This window comes from Falco punctatus (genome assembly GCF_963210335.1).
Source record: "Falco punctatus genome assembly, chromosome: 1".
Lineage (NCBI taxonomy): Eukaryota > Metazoa > Chordata > Aves > Falconiformes > Falconidae > Falco > Falco punctatus.
The window spans coordinates 80069936-80089265 of record NC_137580.1 but is presented as its reverse complement, the minus strand read 5'-3'; the positions used below and the strand labels follow the sequence as shown (position 1 = coordinate 80089265).

General features: G+C 39.4%; 1 long non-coding RNA gene across 1 annotated transcript in view; it reads right to left on the bottom strand.

Moving 5' to 3' along the window:
• The window catches only part of LOC308059806, a 97598-nt gene that overhangs the window by 28627 nt on the left and 49641 nt on the right, over nt 1–19330 (bottom strand). The window contains exon 2 of the long non-coding RNA XR_013926405.1: nt 1–19330. This exon is cut by the window's left edge and continues 28627 nt beyond it. This is a non-coding gene — a long non-coding RNA (uncharacterized lncRNA).

Here is a 19330-nt window from a genome sequence, read left to right as displayed (position 1 = left end):
ATCGCACGATTTAAACTCAAATATAAATAGCTCAAATTATTCTTCATGATCAAGTATACTTCTTTTCCTAGGAACAGGCAAGTCTCTGAGCCAAAGACTTCTCAGACATGGCACCCTGCACAATGCATCATAAAGGGAAGTGAAGCTGCAGGCTGACTCACACTACAACATGTGCCTTGGGAGAGCAACGGGGATGTAAAGAAGCACTCTTTGAACACAGCTATTGTCAAAATGTCTCGAACTGAAACTATACAACAAGGTCAAGCTGTTAAATAGGGGGGGGGGGGGGGGGAAGTCTGACAAAAAGACTGCAACATGAACAGCTTATCAACGATGAAAAAAAAGCAAGTCAAAAAGATCATCAACCTGAAGGAGTAAAAGCATGTCAAAACAGAGAAGGTGTATCAGAGTGGGACTTTTCTAGCTTGCACTGTTGAGAAGCTCTTCCTATTCATACTTCAGAGGGTCCCTCCTTACATAAATCACAGAACAGCACACAGCACTAACTGTAGTTACACATCATAAGTTTCTTCGAAGATGTAGCAAGAACATAAATATGAAAATACTTACCAGAACAGAAGCTCTACCTTCAGCACAGCCCTTTGTGTTCTGTCTGGCCCATTTCTCTGGGTTGATTCTGAGATAGCTCTTTTCTTGATGATGTAAAGCTGTGCTACTTGCTATGAACACACACTTTTGTTTCTTCCTCAGATACCATGTACCTTTGTAGAGAGACAGTAAAGAGACAATATTGCTAAAGAAAAAGCAGTGTCACAGCAAGTAAACTACCCTCCCTTAAGCTACCTGCTGAAAAGGCTCTTTGGGAGACTTTTTTCCCTGTTTTTACTTACTTCAGAATCAGTCTCCATTAAATCAAGTGATTTGCACAATTTCCCTGCTGAACAGTGCAGTCAGAACTATAAAAGAATCTCATCTTCCTTATTCCACCATGATTCCACAGTGATTACAAAACTCCAAAGCCTACAGTTCTAGTAGTTAACATTCATGCTTAAATATCATTTAAGCAAATTGATGAGGTTTGACTATATGAAGAACAAAACCACTGATGTTAGATTTCTATCCCAGGAGTCTTAGTAGGTTATAATCAAACCATAAAAGGAAAAATCTTGACTTGAGAAATGAACTATTCTATTATATTCAAAATCTTACAAACAAACAATCAAAAAACTTAACACACACAAAAAAAAAAAAAAAAAAAAATAAAACCACCAACCTGTGAGAATTCAAAAAAGCAGGTTTTATGTGCCATTTTACCTTCAGTACTGAGCACAGGCTTTAGTATTAGTTTTTTCATCAAATCTAAGATCAGAATTTTGATTAGGAACACATAAAAATACTGTAAGGAAATAAGATAATTTTTCCCCATGATAAATTGTTTATTTAAAACCAGTTATTGCTGTTTCAGTATTGAATAAAAAATGCATAAGCTCGTGCAAAAAAAAGCAACTTTGCTGATGCAGAGAATTTGTGATTACATTTCTTAAACATCGTAGTCGCTATTTTGCAATGTAAGACACTGTGAGAGCTAATATGGGAATGGCAAAGCTAGAGAAGATTGCTCTTGAATATAAAAGATGAGCACAATTTTCATTCACTGAAAGCCTGCTGGGAAAGGCATCTGCGCTAACACAAGAATCCTGTGCTCATGGTTGCCTTATGGTCTTTTCTCAGTGTTGATTACCAAAGAAATTGCTTTAGGTCAGAGCAGAATAAATATAACTCATCTTCAGCAAGCAAGATGACCAAAATAAACCCTTTTTCTTTCCGTCATCGTTTTTCTTTTCTTATATTCTCTTTGAGCACATAGTCCATGATACAAGATGCCTGGGTCTCCTGTTGGATCTTAACAGGAATTTTAACACAAAATTATCACAGACAAGGCAAGTTATTAAGCATTTCCAAAATAAAGATACCCTAGGATCAAATAATAATGCAGTGAGTGGGGTTACACCCAGCTGGTGGCCGGTCACACGAGGTGTCCCCAGGGCTCCGTGCTGGGGCCCGTTCACTGTCTTTATGGAGGGCCTGGCTGAGGGGATGGAGCGCGGCCTCAGCCAGTTTGCAGATGGCCCCCGGCTGGGCGGGAGTGTTGGTCGGCCTGAGGGCAGGAGGCTCTGCAGAGGGTCTGGGCAGGCTGCACCGATGGGCCGAGGCCACTGTACGAGGTTCCACCAGGCTCAGTGCCGGGCCCTGCCCTTGGGTCACAGCAACTCCCCGCAGCGCTACAGGCTGGGGGAGAGCGGCTGGGCAGGGCCTGGGGGGAAAGGGCCTGGGGGTGCTGGCTGGCAGCCGGCTGGGCAGGAGCCAGCAGGGTGCCCAGGTGGCCAGGAAGGCCGGCAGCGTCCTGGCTGGTGTCTGAAACGGTGTGGCCAGCGGGGCAAGGGCAGTGACCGTCCCCCTGCGCTCGGCACTGGTGAGGCCGCACCTCAGGTACCGAGTTCAGGTTTGGGCCCCTCGCTGCAAGAGGGACAGGGAGGTGCTGGAGCGTGTCCAGGGACGGGCAGCGAGGCTGGTGAGGGGTCTGGAGCACAAGTCTGATGAGAAATGGCTGAGGGAACTGGGGTGTTCAGCCTGGAGAAAAAGAGGCTCTGGGGAGACCTTATCACTGTCCCCAACTACCTGGAAAGGAGGTTGTAGCAAGATGTGGGTAGGTCTTTTCTCCCAGGCAACAAATGATGAGAGGAAATGGCCTCAACTTGCACCAGGGGAGGTTTAGGTTGGATATTAGGGGAAAATTCTTCACCAAAAGGGTTATCAAGCATTGGAACAGGCTGCCCAGGTTGAGTCATCATCCCTGGAGGTACTTAAAAGACGGTAGATGCGATACTTAAGAGTCATGGCTGTTGAGGCTTGGCAGTCCTGGGTTAACAGAATCATTTGTACCTTTCGAGATGTACTGCACAAGACAGCCCAGTATGGCTACCAGCAGCAGTAGCCCTATCCATGCCCTACAGCCAAAACAGCTTCATGTGGAGTATGTCCCCACAAACACTGTGTACCATTGTCATTTGTGTGGCTTCTCCATTAGCAACACTGCAAGGAAGGATATTTTCTGCATTCAAAAAATACTCTTCCTGAAATGCTCTACAGGATCATACTATACAAGAGGAAATTAATGCAGCAAGATCTTACCTCTCATCCAGAAGCAAAAGCTGTCAGGGATGGAGCCACATGGCTGCACTCACAGACTCATCAAGCTTTTTGGAGCCTGCAGAAAACATTCCCCTCTGCTTAGGTCCCAAGTCCAACTCTTTCAGCCCCAGCCTGAGATTTCCATCGAGAAACCAGCAACGCAGCCAGAGTTTGGGGTGACAAGGTCCAGTCAATATGGCTTGCCACTCCCCTGCATGTGGCTCTCTTCCTGCAGGCACATGGTTGTTACTGTTCTCCCTGGCCACATGCCCCGGTGTCTGAGACATCAGCCAGAAGGGTTTTCCTAGTTGGACCCCTGTGTACCCTGCACTTGACTAATGCTCCCACAGAGCTGTGTAGCCCTGGCTGTGAGTGCATGGAAAAACACACAGGAAGGTGAATTGATTTGGATTTCCCCAGGACAGTCCATCTGTGCCTTTGGGATGCACAAGGCAGGAGCCTGCAGTCTAGGCCCATGGCATCCCTATGCAATCCCCCACCTCCCAGCTTGACTTATGCATGTCGATCAACCTATGCAAAGGCAATTTTTTCAGGAAGGTTTGGGCATGCCGTGCAGAATTGTCTGGCTGTGAGGGAGATTCATTAGAGAGAGGCGTGTGAGCTGCAGGTGTTTTCTGCACACTCTCACCAGAGGAGAGAATTGACTTCCCCTGGGAAGGTCGCTCCAGCTACCCACCTTCACCAAGTTGTGACAGTCACAGGCAGATTTGCATTGCCTGACAGTACACCATTTTGCAAGGCTTCCTCAGGGACATTCTCTACAGCGTGGCAATCCTAAAATAGAGTACCCATTGTCTGCCAGATGTTATCCAGCTCCTCTGTGGAGATATCTGCAAGAGCTCATCTAACAGTTTATCATTCTGAGCCTGACGTTTCAGGAAGAGCAGGAAGAAAACCCCAAAAATAAAACTGCCAGAGGTAAAAGCAGGTATTGGTTTAGGGGCTATAACAAAACAGCCTTTAGAGAAGATTTGCTGAGGACCTGCTGGGCACCTTCCTGGTTCTCCAGTGAGTCACATTCTTGTTCTTTTTAGGATCCCAGGAGTTAAAATATGATTCTGATGGTTAAGAGGCAGTGAAAGACAGAAAACAGGTCTCCATAAGGGACTGTTACGTTTATAAGCATTTGGCTTACTCTAAGTCTATTTTTGCCCCAAATGTTCAACTCTCTCCCTCCTTCCTACTCTTCTAAGAAGATGCCAGACCATCTTGCGGGATTAATGGCCATAAGGACCATCCCAAAAGGCTTGTGGAATACCAAAGATTCATCATGACTCAGACTCCCATTTAGAAAAAAAAAATCCTGTCTGTACCTGATTGCCCTGGTTCTTCCAAAGAAGGGCTGTTTGGTGTTCAGGGGCGGGCGGAAGGGTTCAGTAGGTAGTAGTACATGTATTTCTGGATTGATAAACTCCGCAACCATGAGAGATTGGTTCAGCAGCATTTTCACAACACAGTAGCACCTTCCATATCTCCATATACAGGTTATTACAGGCAACAGATTATACAAAGTTATGTCTGTTTTACCTGCATCTTTAACTGCAGACCCCCAGGTGCTCTGATATCTTTAACATTCTTTAATTTGATATTTGATAATTCTTTATCTGATATTTTTAACAGGGGAAGGTGTCCAGTTTGTAGTTTTAGACTGAAAACATTGCCACTGGGTAACAACACCCCTCACCCCCACCCCTTCCTGCAGATTTAGTATTTGACAGTACCAAGGGCAAGATTAAAGGATCACTTGAACAGGGTTTTTTCAATAGACCAGATATGAAGTGGTTCATCTCCCCTAAACTGAACTCCATTATGAACTATTATATAATATAGTGTCTGACGAAGATGTATTTCATGTGCACAGTATAGATTTATCTGTAAATACCTAGTTCTAACAATGAAGAGAACAGCAGCCCAGAATGAATGCAAGGTGGAGAACGATGTTTCTTTTTTTTTTTTTCTAAGTTCAAATACCTCTGTGCCTACATTACTTCAGAAGCCATTTTTTCTTGAGCTGTGTACAAGAACTATTGTACTTAAATATCCTCTATTCTTCATGTATGGAACAAAACTATTAATTCCTTAGTATCAGTCTTCATGGTGTATAAAATACCAAATCTTTTTTAAGGTATTTTCCAGCTCTGCATCACCTTCTTATCTCCCTGTTATGATATTCTTCTATAACTCTTCAGGCAACTTTCAATAAAACCCTCTTTACTAAATTACTTGACTGCCTAGAAGTAATAGTCTGGTTTGCCACCTAGAAGACATCATGGTGGTAGTACTAGGAATCATACCTCATTTTATCTTTGTAGGGCAGGTCCTGTTTGCTTGCTTTGCATCAGAATGCCAGTATATAACCCACCTCTGGCGTCCTACCATTTGCTTTTGTGAAGTGGTCTGAGAATCTCTATCTCCCACTACCCAGTTTTTCCTCAGATCATCTTTTCTGAAAAAGAACTTATTTTTGTAGCTGAGAATGATGTTTTTATTCACTAGAGGCTGTTTGCCAGGCACCTTTTGGCAATGGCAGTTAAGTGGCTTCTAGTCAGGTTCAGCTAACACTGACCTTCTCTAAATAATGAAATCAAATCATTTTTATTCTTAGAGACTAAGGCCAAAGACTTCTTTTCTATTTAATTTTCCTTAGTGCCAGTGATGCATAAGCCACACATCTCCAGGGCTGTCTTATGAGAAAAGGACCATACCAATAAGTTCTTTACAAACATCTGTAACTGATAGCCTCCACTTCAATACCACCTGCCTGCTCACTTTGCTGTACAAGATATTCCAAGTACATTATCTTCATTTCAACTTAACATTTCCCTTAATATGCTTTAATTTAACAGGTCCACCTCTTCCACAGCTGCTTGGAGTCTTTAGTCATGCTTTTCTATCATTCCTTCATCATATTCAGACATCACCTGCACACTTTAGCATTTTCTTGGTAAGCCTTAGCATGGCCAGCAATAGCCTGAGGGAACAGTGTCTCCCAGAACACGCACTGAATGACTGCATGAATGGAAGCATTCATCTTCTGGTTCTGTTTTTCTAAAGGAATCTGCTAGAAACCTGAGAATATCTCAAGAATTAAAAAAAAAAAAATAAAATAAAAAAAAATTGAACCCAAAATCCATTATCAGCCTTCTCTTGTTGGCAATAAAGTGCCCTCCTTTTTTTACACATTTATCTAAATCTTAAGTATAGATTTAAAAAAAAAAATATTGCAGTAGTTTCTAGAGGCACAGGAATGCATCCTACCTGATAGCTCTTCTATACAATATACCCAGAGCTATCCATGGGTTTGGATAGCTTTTTACCCAAGTTTTTTTGCTTGTTTGCTTTTCTTTTTTTCTTTTTTTTTTAATTGCTGCACAAAGATGAGAAGAACTTTCCTAGGGGCATGAATCATAGCCCAGCTTAACTTTTTCAGATTTTGTGCTACATGCAGTTTAGAGCTGCTTTGTCCACTGGGAGATATCCTCAAACATTTCCTCAACTGTTTTGGTTTCCTGACTCTCAAGTGAGATCACACATTGATGCATTCTTAAGTGTCTTATGTTTTTAGCCCTGATAGTATTACAAAATGAACATGTTATAAAATCCTTCAGGACCTGGGAGTCCAAAAGGGTTTCCTGGCTGACATGGGTCATCAGATACCATTTTCTCCTTCCACTACAAACCTCCAAACAGGCGCAGACAGCTAATGGGAAGATGTAGCCTTTTACCCTTTTGAAGAAATGTGTTAGTGTTTGGGGCTCTCTGTGAGTAGTCTAGTACCCAATTCACAGCGATTACTCACTCCAGGGAATACGTCATACTGATGTTTGCTTCACTTAGCCTGTAACTCAAGCCAGATAAGTTTTTTCTGCAAAATCCATGCCATTAAATAGGGTTTGTATAGTTATAGTTTCGGACATGATAAAAAATGGAGAACCACAGTGAATCTGTTTACAATGCAAGCCAATCTTAAACTTTTTCCTTCCTTTCTCCAAGTCCAGCATCCACATCTCTAGACCCTTATTTAACCCCTACAGTCAGGGCAGTCTTGAAAGCGTAAAATACCACACAGGACAGCCAACCTCCTTCACCCAGTTAATGTCATCTCAACCACTAGCATATGAAACTTTTTTCATCGGCTTGTTCTGGGTAAGGTAAAATGAAAAAGCAATTTTCTGATTACAGCTGTTGTTCCCCGCATACTTTAACAGCGGTGTTTGGAGGCAGCCCTCATTCATTCCCCATGTTACTGGTGGGGCAAGAAGCCTGCTCAGCTCCCTCAGTGGAAACAAATCTGGATGTCATATTGCAGATACTGTTAACTCAAATGTCCATGCTAGACCCCTTGACACTGCATAAACCTGCTGAGTAGGGGGAACAGCTAACTTGGTCCTGTAAAATTAAAGTCCACACTACCATTTGGGGCTTTCCTCAAAATACAGCTTTTGTCTTACTCAAGAACAAAATTTCACATAACCTCAACAAGGTTTGCCTAAAATCTTGTGTACCTCAAGCTTGTATACACAAATGCAAACAGATAATGTTTCAGCTTTACAATTTCTAAGAACTAACAGTAATCACATATTTTCTGAAAACCAAAAATCCTTATGCAAAAGCAGGTTTGCCTAAAGACAGAATTCTCTTTCTAGCAGTCAGGCTAAATAAAATGGCCAGGCACATGGGAATATGAAGGATAAAGAATACAAAGGGTTTCTGTCACGTCAATAGCAGCAGCAGCACTTGCATTCTACTTTAGCTAAACAACAGGAACAGCAGTAATAATCTCTGTGGAGGAAAGTGTAAAAGTCTAAGCTATTGTTGGAAGAAAAGAACTGTAAAAAAGATAACTGTTTTAAGGGAGGAGAAAGCTTGATTTATTTTTTTTTTCTCCACATACCTGTCTTATGAAGCTCAGGAAAGGACTGAAGAATATTCTTAAGACTGCTCTGGCTTCCTGGGTCTTAGGGGATCAGATAGACCTGATCCAGTCTCCGTTCAGACATGAAACACTCTCACCCTGCAGTATTCCTTTTGCACACATGTAGAACCTTCTTCCTCCACCCGTTAGGCAGTGACAAGAAACTGAGATATAGGTAAGCAATGTCAGGCATCTCTGCCTGGGAAATCACAGGTGTTGTATATTCTTTCTGCTCCATGGTGCATACTAATTTGTGGGATATAGCTGGAAACCAAGCTCTCAAAACTTATTATGTAGCTGGATATGCATAGTCCAATCCAAGTCCCATTTTTAAAGCAAGTTGGCCAATAAAGGGTGCTACTGCTGGAACAGCTCTGTTCATGTTTTTCATGGTAACTTTGACACACTAAGAAATTTTCTAAATGCAGCTAGGACAGTGCCTGGAGAAGGAGCCTTTGCCATGCACTTACAAAATCATACACACACACATATTTAAACACATACATATGTGCATGTACTTACCCATGCTATCTTTCTATAATACACACAGAACAACCTTTTCCTTTGTACACACAGATGAGTCTTGTGTAATGCTGAGCCAGACATATCTATAGGTTTTTGACAATGCCAAAGAACCTGCCAAGCAGATTTCCTCACCCACAACAAAACTTGAGTAGCAGCCAAGGTTAAGACAGTTACTTTCAAATATATATGAATGTACTGTAACAATACTTCGACATTAAATAAACAGAATGCCTGTTTGTGTCTATCTATCTAGAGATCTATTGCATAGAGGCATGCACATTTTCACAGCAGTAAGAACTAGAAACCATATTCATTATGTTAGTCAGTAACAAGTTCCTGGCAATGGTAAAACAGAACCTCATCGTTTTGCTTCCTCTGTCTCTGGGTGCCTGTGTTGATAAATGCCAGTTATTTCTGAGACATCTCTGGACCCTAGAGGGAAAGGGCATTTATGGAACCTGGGAATTCATCTCTCTGTCTTGCTGAGAGTATCTGAGTAACCATGGTAGACTGACACTTATCTACCAAAATGTCATTTTTGTGAAGAACCACTGTTCTTCAACACATGTGCGTATCAGCTGGACGAGCTGTGATATTTCAGCATGTTAATGGTATTGTCTCTATTCTGTGTCTCTTAGCTAAAAGTAAATAATAATATTCTGATCCCCTGGTTTGTTATTTTAGAGTACAAATTCTCAGTGAGGTACAATAAACCAAAAATTGGATGGTTTTCAGTGCCTGAGCTTAAACAGTACAAGTCAGGTTAGATATGCAGTGTGGCTATATCAGTAAATTACACAGTATTTGCCACAAAAGGACTGGGTGAGCAAAATCACTATCTTGTTGCACTTGGTCCTAAAGCTGTATGTGTGCTCCAGATGCTTTTATCAAATATTCCAGACAAATAAGCAAGCAAGCAAAAAAATAATTAGGTTGTACTTTCTTTCTTTTCATTTAGTTTTTTTAAAAGACAGTGACAGAGCTTGAAATTCACATTTCCAACAAGAAACAAAAATAAATTCAGCAACAAGCCCTATCACATGGTCAAGACCTTTCCTGCACATTCTAGAATGAAATAGCCTTGGGATTGAAATGTGTTATCCTATACTGATTAAAGTCAACAACTTTAAACATCAAATGAAAAGAGCCATGGTAGAATTGCTACTCTAAAATCGAGAGCAAGCAAAGTTTAAAAAAAAAAAAAAAAAAAAAAAACACACATGTTTTGAAGGAAAAATAAGCATTAGCATCACAATAGCCAATGAAGATCAGTCTTCCATCTGCCAAGCATTGTTTCACAATGAAATAAAACCTGCTGAGTTCATCAAAGTGGAAAGTGTTTTACTGCTACCGATTCCAGGTCACTGTGAATCTAATCACAGGAAAACTAAAGAGGAATATAATGAATTAGCTGGGAAAAAGGTAACTGGTTCTCATTTCTTTTACTTCTTATAGCATCTTAATCAGAATAAAGTATCACAGAGCCCTTGATGAGCCTAAGATTACAAAGAAATGGTATAACGCATCATTTAGGAAGTCAGACTCAAATGTTAGCAGCTAAGATAATTGCATACCAAGGAAAAAGATGATGAAGAAGAAATATGTAGTAGTAGTACACCGTCAAGCAGCATGACTGCAGTGTTAGTCTCCACAGAGGATAAGCTGATCTGTTACAACTTTAAAACTTGGTTTATATACATGCTGGATCTTTTATTGGGGTAAACTGTAATGTTTGTTATTTTTTTTTTTTTTTTCACTAGCATTAGAGAGATCTTTTTTTGTTTACAAGAAGCTCTACTGTTTTCACCCTTTGCAAAGGGCAGGAACAAAATTCTCTTTCAGTAAAGTGTTGAGGGGGGTGGTGGGAAGTATTAATTGCGAGTAAAACTCTAATATTGCTATTAATGCTATTGCATGAAGTTGTATAGTCCCATCTAGTGGTCAAAAATTACTTCACTGCATAGAAGAAACAGCACATAAACCATAGTCCCAACAGATCTGTAAACATTATTATCTGTTTAAGCCTTGTACCAATATTCTCATGCTAGTATAAATTCCAGGCCCACTATATTTTGTTACACAGTAACCTAAGGCAGAGCCACATACAATGAATGCTCCCTGTCCACAGCTACTTCCAGTGAAAACAGACACAACTGCATCTCAGAACTAGACTCGTGTAAAGAAAGCGATCTATCATTGATTTTATTTTGTAGCTGACTTCGCTTCTTGAGAATATTTTCTTACAGTAAATATCACTCTCTAATGGCATTCTGCAAAGCAGCAGCTGACGGTAGCATTGTAAACAGCACATTACAGATATTGTGGGTTATATTATTATTGACACAGTCTTAAAATCAAGCAGAATTCCATTTTTCCTGCAATTGCAACATCTCTTTCACAGTCTTCAAAACAGTATTTCAAGGCAGGCTGAGTCCTGCTGCTAGAAAAATGTATGCTTTTATTGACAGTACATGCAGCATTTACGACTAATTTAAAAATCTCTGGCACTTGTGGAAAATTGTCTGGAAATTTTTTTTTAAGAGAGCTCAAAACCACCCTTCTTAATAAGCTAGTAAGTAAATTAATTCCTGAGAGCATTCACAGTTTATAGTGTTAACAGGCTGCCATTTTGGAAACAAAATTGCTAGTTGTTGTGATACAGCTGGATTTCTGGTGAGGGCTTGAATCAAGGGCTCACATGTAAGTCGCACCTCGACTGGGAACGCGATCAGCAGCAAAGCTCCGAGGCAGAATTGTTTCCCTCTTTAGGAAAAGTGTAGAAAAACACTTGGTAATTGTGTAAGTAGTGAAATGCATACCATGGGCAGGGTGAGAGTAACATCTTTTTCTCACAGATTTGCTACAACTCTGCGATTGCTGTCACCACTGCTGCTGTTGGAGGGCCGCATGCCCACCACAGAGGCAACAGTATCTGAAAGGAGCCTGAAGAGACCAGAAGGGCGAGGAACTAGAAAGTGTTCATATGTATGAAAGTGCACTAGACACCAAAACATCCTGTTTTAATTTTGCAAAACAAAGGTTTCCTTGCCTTACCCCCTCAGCGACACCGCTACTGCACAGAGAGCACAGCCGAGGCCCTTCGCATTTTTTCAGTGTACATCCCGTTCATCCACTCATGAAAATGAAATCTCATTTACTTTAGTAGTTGTGCAGATCCATGTATTGTCTTAAAAATATTCTTGTCATCTGTGCTGTGTATGCACACTGTCCAAGTAAAAATTCTGCAGATATTTTTTGAAAGGGTTACAGGACATTTCATTACAAGTACCCCTGCTTCCTTTACAACATGCAAACTGCATTATGACACTGGCTGGTGAGTTACACCGTCAGCAAGAGATCAGTTCCAAAGCCTGGGCTATGAGGCTGCAGTACATGGGAAGCTCAAATGTGTTTCCCAACTCTCCAATTTATTTAGCTTTCTCTGACATTTCAGAGCAAGCTTGGCCAAAATTTTACTCAGTTGTATTCAGAATACGAATGTAGATTTTCAAAATGAAGGCATTCTACTGGGGGGCGGGGGAGGGGGGAATATTCTGGTGCATCAAGAAATCCAGATACATGTGAAAACCTATGTATATCAGTTGTAGGCAAACAACAGGAGAAATGCTGCAGTGCATGCTGCAGGATGATAAAAGCTGACATATGCAGTAAGGAAAAGTCCTGACCTCCCCCTGCATAGTTCTGTATCGCACTAAGGTACTCACCCTGCGTTCATGGGAACAGGGCTGATTGCCTGCATTAAGATTTTTGGCTTACGCTTTGAGGATAATGCACTTTTTGCTCGTTTGCAAATGAATGCATTCTGTTAAGCAGTAATTCTGAAATGGAATGTCTTTCTGTTCTATTTTGCTTGTACTTTCCAGTTTTGTGATTATTTGAGGTGGTATGAGGTTCTATACTTTTCCTTCTTTTTCCCCCAAAATAAGATCTTATTAGGGAAATACAAAATAGCAAAAATTGCTCCTTTCTGATAGATTTGGATCTGCAAATATAGTCTTCCCTACCTTCAACACATTTCCTACAAACAACTTTTTAAAAAATGGTATTGCTAAAGAAGTCTACTGAAAAATTTATCAGCTGAACTAACTTAAGTCCTCATTAGCCAATGTTGCTCTACTGGTGACATCTCTATTTACACAGATCCCTGAGAAAAATCCAGTATGTTTATATACTAGTCTTACCTACTAGAAATTCTAGTCCTCATCTGTACTACCACGCAAGTAGGTTTAATATGCTCTAATCCCATATCCCAACATGCTCTAATCCCATATGCCAGGGCCACTAACAATAATAACATTCAGTAAAATTATTCTCGAGATCAGGCCTCCAGACTTTCCAGTGGTAACTGCCTTTCAGACTGCCCCTTGCGCTTTCAACATTACCTGCTTCACCTTCCTTCTAGTAGTCCATTATCCATACAACAATTTTGCTATATTTTCTTATGTTGAAATAATAATTGTCCTTAAGACACCAAATCAAATTATTTGCTGACCTCCAAATAGATTAGCTCTATCGTATTTTTCTTGTCTATAAAATCAATTATGTTACCAAGGAAAGACACTGCATCATTGTGATATGCATTCCCCTCTTATAAATCTATGTTGTCTTTTTCCCATTTCCCTTTACATCTTTAGATAATCCATCTCCAAAATGTGTTGCAAAGTCTTCTTCAAGAGGTTGAACTGCTGTGGTCAATAGCTGTCCATGTCACTTTTCTCCTGCTCTCTTCAACAAACCTTCCTATCCCATATAACTGGCTCTCTCATAGCAATTCTGTTTGGTATTTAGATGATCCAGTGGCCAGTGTTCAAAAAACATAAAACTACAAAACATACTAGGGTTTTTAGCCATGAAAAGAGTGCAGAGATCTCATGGAGAAACAGATGGAATAAATGAGAAAAAAAAAAAAATCAACCCTTCTCTTACCACAATACCAACAATACACACAATGCTATACAAATTCCAGTTGAAGTTATCCGTTAAAACAGAAAGGGGTTTTATTGAGCTTTTGTGGGATTTCAAATAAATACTGTTCTTGAACAGTCATGGTAATTGCCCGATAGATTTTAATGGTTCCTTCCCAGCTGCTACACTCTATCTGTACAGTAAATCTGTCCTTTGGTAGTTTTAAACTATGGATTTTTGACCTAAACAACGTGTAGGTATAAGCAACAATGTAAATCACACTACCAGAACATTGTTTTGGGCAATGAACAATACCTCCTTCTGAAATAGTTGGGGTCTAGGAGGCTTTAATTTATTAGGTTAAAAATGAGCATTCGATACAAAACCAGACGCTATTCATACCCTATTTTCAGGGAAGTGTTCCTGTTCAAATGCAATCCATAGCTTTAAGCAAGTGGTTCTTAAAGTTATAATTAGACGCAGAGGCCAAAGAGCTTTCCTGGTCAGAAATGGACTTGCTTAAATACAATTTGTAGATAATAAGTAATAGTTCATCATTGTACACCTCTGAGACTTAGGATATAGTTTGTGTCTTGTTCAGTTTCACTGTTTACATAGCTAAACCCTTTGTAACAAATCTGCCTCACTGAAAGTGAAACCCAATGCCGTATTAAAAAAAAAATTGCATAAAACAAATACATAAATCCACCCATTCACAAGGCTTAAATTATTCTATTTAGCTCAATTGTAACCAAAACCATTAACATAATTAGAGTTAAATGAATGCTATGATAAAAGGAATAAAAAATTACCTGCTTATTAAAGTCCTTTGAAATTTTATACACATACACATACAAAATGGCAAGTTCCCCTAGCCTGAGCATACATCTGGCTGTCATGTAGTGAGCACAAAATATCTGCACAAGTCATTAGAGAGAAAAATAGAAAAAGAGGTGCAAAAGAATCCATATTATACACATTTCTATCTGTGCTATCTGTTACCAGGGTAAATAAAAATGGAATCAGGATCAGTTTGCAAACAAGGTAAGTCTTTCAGACATTGCAACAGACAAAACTACAAGATCTTACAGCCAGAGTCTGGAATCCTGATTTTGGCATCAGAAAAAAAAATAGAATTGCAAAGAGAATTGCAAATATCTTTGACTCTAAAATATTGCATGAGGTGGGAGCTGGGAGGGAAGGATGCAGAGTTACTTAATATTTTAACTTTTCATTAGCCTTTCTTCCTTTGAGCATCCTCTCTAATAGCTATTTATATCTTGAATGGGGTAATGAGAGTAAAGGAAGGACTTCCTCTTTGAGTAGCCATGGGACAGGTGTTGCAGTAGAAAGTGGACAGAAGGCAAAATAGCAGTTTTTCTTCTTAGGTCATTAGCTTGGAGGCCACACCGGCCATTTAAAAGGCTGACATCGGCAGCAGAGCTTTTTGGCATCAGGAACTCAAGAAGGTTATCTTTCTCTAATTGCTCCCTAAGCATCACCAGAAGCAAGATAGGTTTTCATTACCTCCACTGTGGCTCTGTGGTTAAATGCCATAGCTAAGACCTTTATTTGTCATTGCATTCCCATTTTATCCTGTTGATCTTTAATATCCATCCCGCTCTGATTTGTTCTTTCTCTCACTTTGCTTGTTATAAATGTGAAACATTTGGGCTGGGAGAGATTCTTGTAAACAATATGTAGAATATATTAGATGGCCATCGGTCACCATAGAATTACTAGGTCTTACATTTAATAATTTATTTATTTTCAGAACCCCTGTAAGACTTGATACTTACCTGAAGGATCCTGTCCTTTACACACATACTTTTATGTTATATGCTAATCATGTTCATTTAAAAAGCAGAGAATACCTACATTTCTTGTCTACTACAAAAAAATTAAGTATCTCTTAAGATATGAGCTATCAAAAGGAAAACACAAAATACTCATGTATAGTTTTCTTTAAAAACTGAGAATGCGAGGGCTTTAATCTTCAATGCCTCGCTAGCACTGCACTCTCTGGAATTGACTTGCATATAATTTCCTAAAACAATAAAAGCAAAATAGAAAATTTGTTTTCACAAGTGGCTCTTTCTTAGAATATTTCTATTGTACATCCCATTGCAGTTTACAAAGATCTGAATGTATAAATGAACTTAGGTGCATAGTAGTGTTGCTGCCCATATGTTTTCAGGATCAAGCCTTTTATCCTAAAGCAACAGCTTAAGAAAACAGAATCCTAAAAACGTAAATAAATGAAGTGAAAATATATTGATAATATACACATTGAGTATGCTTTCTAAACACAAGAAATTTGTCTGTCCAAACAGGAGTTGCAAGCCTCCTCTTTTTTCCTATAGTTGCTGCAGGTACTCTAAGGATAACTTATGACTCTGGGAGATTTGCTTTTAGTACCACCATCTTCACTGAACATCTGAAAGATGGTGTTTCAGCAATCTAAACAGATTATAATTCACAACCAGTTACACACGAGGACCAGGTGAATGGCAAATGTCTGGTAAAAAAATGCTGCTATTTTATCTGTTCTCTCCTACTTCCATCTCCCTCCTTCCCTTAAATATGGTTTGCCTTTTTAATTCTTGCCACCTTTGCGTTGTGTCAGTGATGACCTCAGTAAGTCTCTGAAAGCACCCACTTACTCCAGCTGTCCTTTAAAGTCATAAAGTACATTTCTGTCACATTAAGTAAACAACCGTATGGTGGAATTTATTGTTGCAGACATCCTTGGCTTCCAGAGGGTAAGTAGGATTAATAATAATAATAATTAAAATGAACATTTTTATGAAAACAAAGATACAGCTTTATAAAACAAAAGCATTTGGAGAGAATATTAATCCTCGTGCCTCAGGGCATAACCAACCTCTAACTGATGGGCTGCAGAAAGAAACTTTTTCCTCAGGGTAGATTTTATAATTGCTTACCACATGTCTTTCTTCCAGCTTTCTTTGAAACGTTATAGCACTAAAAGTCACTGCTAAAAACAGAATACAAGCATCGATGGAGGACTGGAATGTTTTTGCATGGCATTTCTTATATTTCTCCCACATCACTTTAACACTGTTTTCATTTAGAGTTATTAGGTCCCAGATATTACTCAACAGATTCTAAGATGACCCTTTTCTCAGCTTTTTTTCCATTTTGTAGTTGCTATATAGTTTATACAGAGTGAGTTAATTTCAGCTGATTTACTTGCAGAACTTACAGCCTCAGCTATGTCTTTCACCTTATAGCTTCATTCACACATTCTGTTTTCCAGCTACTAAGTTCTACTTTGTTTTGCCTGACAGTTTTTTGTCCTTTCTGGTTTGGTTTCTGTCTTTCTTGTAGCTTTTCAAGCCTCAACTGCAAGCTTTTCTTCTCTCTGAACAAGAATAGTTGGCATACTAGCACTGCTTTACTAAAAAAAAAAAAAAAAAAAAAAAACCCAAACCTAAACAAACAAAAACCAAAGAACATAAATTATTAAAATTGGTAGAGGATCCTCGTTTTCTTCCTGGAAGCTGTATTTTCATCATACCATTCTTTTTACAGTAACAAACTCATTTAATCCGTACCAAATTGGTAACAAATTTATTTTAGCTAATACTGAAAAAGTCTATTAACACTCAAATCACCAGTTTTAAGCATGTGAGCAAGTTAAATGAAAAACTATAATGGAACAGCTTCCTAAGAGTTCTGTGTCAAGAGATGTGTGATCTGAAAGGAAAAAAATATAAGTCAGTATAGACAAAATAAATCAAATATACTGTAGGCTGAACTGGATGGTCTAGTTCTGAGAACAAAAAAGCTTTTTATTCTTATGAATTTATATTGTGCTATATAAAAATGAATTTGTCTGTAGAAAACAAACCAGCGAACAATGTAAGTTGACCCACATAAAAATAAACGAAATTATTTTTTTGTTTGCTGTTATTAACTTTACATGCATTTTTTTCATCCAGGAGTGAATCAACTATTTATGTGTCACAAAGTATGCAGCTTAAATGAGTAAAGTATTTCAGAGGAGATGCAGATAAGCTTGGTTATTCATTATACAAGAAATTAGATGACATCTTGCTGAAGTATATGAAGCAATAAGATAAAACTGACAGAGTCTATACCTTGTATAAATTCTACAAGTATGAATTACTTTACTTTGTAACCAGTTACATCTTTTAGCTTTCGTAAGTGAAAATTTGTTCCAGCATTTGCTTTACGATACCATTTCACGTAATGACTTCCAGTATTTGTGTAATAAGTATGATCCAGTCAGGAGATGGCAAAAAAAAAAAAAATATGATAAACACACATTTTTTCTTTCCACTGCTGTTTAACCTGCTAGTGATTCATGAATATCAGTCAGATATTTACTGAGCTTCTTGGTGTCTTGTGTGATGTTGAAGAGGGGACATGGTACTGCAGGTTTACTTGCCTTGGTGACAAGGTTTCCTTTAAACATTATAGTTTATTACAGAGGTGTGCTCCCATCCTTTATTCTATCTATGATTTAGTGCAATTAAATGTGCACAGAACTGAGCAAAAGCGACAATGCTGACTGCCTCTCTGTGATTATATTCAGTTGAGTGGGGGCTGAGAATAGTAAAACCTCCATACATACACAAACAAGAAGTGTGGAAGAGCCAGGCTGAGGATACCAGTAATAAAGCAGTTTAATAATAAATTGAGTGAGAATGTCACACTTACATTTTGGAAATGAATCCTCTATTCATCTCTAGCATTCACATTTCTATTCCTTTTATTCGAAATAATAGGAAATTATGATGAAATTTTAAAGGACTCAGATCAGAGACTCAAGGGAGGATAAGTATTCCTCTAGTTCAGAAACAACCATTTGCACTTAAGTAAAATATGGGCGTATGAAAAATTGCTTTTTTGGTTTCAGTAGTTTAAAAAAAAATCACCTCAGATTATATAAGGATTATTATTTTTAAAAAATTTTTCCCTGAAATTTTTGTTTAGTTTCCAACTCACTTGCAGGCAAAGCGATGGAAAGGGCGGCTAGGATTCACATCCTTACTGGAAGGAGAGCAGCTGCCAAGAGTTGGACCGTTCATGCAGAGGGGAAGGCGAGTTCAGGCTTCCTCAAACACAGCACTCGGAAGATGATGTTCTCAGTCATTTCTTATGACATTATACCAATAATTATACTGTCTCTAGAATCTTCATCTTTTAATTAATGTCTTAATCATGAAATTGCACATCAGCCTCAATGGTGTTTCTGCACTGCAAGCAGCACAGGGCAGCCTCAGTGCGTTCTTCCACCTTCCGTGAGCAAACCCAGTCCCAGCCAGACACTCGGATGCATGTGGTTAGTGCAGAGCTGGGACCCACCTCCCCAGCGGCGCTGAGCTCCTGCCCCTCAGCACCAGCTGCAGCGCAGGCTCAGCGCTGCCCGGGGCTTGCTCATGGGGCTTCCCCTCAGCTCAGAGCAGAAATAGAGCAGAAGGCTGTCGAAATAACCCAGCTTGCTCCTCTTCTCAATACAAACCTTTGCAGAAAATTGAACTTTGTGGGGAAAAAAAAAATTGTCTCAAAATCTGTTCCAAACTTTTTTGGTTTTCTCCATCCCCAACCCTTCTGTGAGCCGAGATCTCCTTCGACATGTGTATACACAAATATTTGAAACCTTTCTCCTGTGCAGGTAATGGTGCTTGTCCCAGTCCTTTCTATTCCTTCCAGTCATACTTTTCCACCTGGTTTCTGAGCAGGGTCATCTTTGTGAGTTGTTCTGTCAAATACAGTTTAGTTTCATCCCTGTCGACCATT